The sequence below is a fragment of the Triticum dicoccoides genome, chromosome 7A, assembly GCF_002162155.2.
Source record: "Triticum dicoccoides isolate Atlit2015 ecotype Zavitan chromosome 7A, WEW_v2.0, whole genome shotgun sequence".
Lineage (NCBI taxonomy): Eukaryota > Viridiplantae > Streptophyta > Magnoliopsida > Poales > Poaceae > Triticum > Triticum dicoccoides.
This window is the reverse complement of record NC_041392.1, coordinates 690,485,835-690,487,379: the sequence shown is the minus strand read 5'-3', so window position 1 is coordinate 690,487,379 and position 1,545 is coordinate 690,485,835.

Below are 1,545 nucleotides of genomic sequence, written 5' to 3'. Positions count from 1 at the left end.
CCCCTATATATAGTGGAGGGGAGGGAGGGCAGCCGCACCCAAGTCCCTGGCACCTCGCTTCCTCCCGTGACACCTCTTCCTCCCCGCTTGCGCTTGGCGAAGCCCTGCCGGGATCCCGCTACTTCCACCATCACGCCATCGTGCTGCTGGATCTCCATCAACCTCTCGTTCCCTTGCTGGATCCAGAAGGAGGAGACGTCTCTCCCAACCGTACGTGTGTTGAACGTGGAGGTGCCATCCGTTCGGCCCTCGGTCATCGGTGATTTGGATCACGACGAGTACGACTCCATCAACCCCGTTCTCTTGAACGCTTCCGCTTGCGATCTACAAGGGTATGTAGATGCACTCCTCTCCCTCTCGTTGCTAGATGACTCCATAGATTGATCTTGGTGATGTGTAGAAAATTTTTAATTTGTGCTACGATCCCCAATAGTGGTATCAGAGCTAGGTCTATGCATAGTTTCTATCACTAGTAGAAAAAGGGCCTTTAGTCCCGGTTCATAAGGGCCTTTAGTCCCGGTTCTGAAACCGGGACTAAAATGTCGGTACTAATGCCTCTCCCTTTAGTCCCGGTTCAATCCAGAACCGGAACTAAAGGGCGCGGCCACGTGGAGATCCACCTTTAGTCCCGGTTGGTAACACCAACCGGGACTAAAGGAAATTTTGTGATTTTTTCTTTTGAAATTTTTTTTGAAATTTTTTTTTTGAAATTTTTTATTTTCAAATTTCTGAATTATTTTAACCTCTAGTCTGTAATCACCACCCCTCATCACTTCTCAATTTATCCTCTAATCACCCCTCATCATTCCAAATCATCTAACTTCCCGAACGGTCACCCATCCTCCCACTCCCCCAGCCTGAGCACGCTTAACTTCCGGGTTCTATTCTCCCTCGTTCCAAGTTTGCACTTGTTGTTTTCCTGACAATACTAAGATGTCAATCCTATTAACCTTCAAGAATTTTGCTTGAGCATGAAGTGACACATTTCATAGTTTTATTTTGAAACTATTGTTTCATAAAACAATAATTATTTAGTAACACTAATATTTCTTGAATAATTAGTTTGACCATTGTTTGACCACAGTTTGACCACAGTTTGACCAGATTTGACCAAAATTGAAATAACTAAAATAATTATTTAGTAACACTAATATTCTAGAATAATTAGTTTGACCATTGTTTGACCACAGTTTGCCCACTGTTTGAATTTTTTTCGATTTTTTTCACTCTAGATCTTAAAAGCCCCGTAACTTTTTTTCTATTAGGTTTTTGAGGATTTTGAAAATGTTTAACGGGGATCCCCCAGTTAAATTTGGATGTAACTTTTTGAGTAGATGATTTTTCATATAAAAAACTTTTTCATCCGAGTTAGTATGCAAAAGTTATGCCCATTTTTACAAATTTTAGAGAGATTTTGCAAATAAAGTCAAAATTCACATTTGCAAATTTTCCCAACAACTAGACCACATATCACATGGGAAACTTATTTTCTTTTATTTTTTTGACATTTCCATCATTTTCTTTTATTTTTTTCAAACTGAAAAG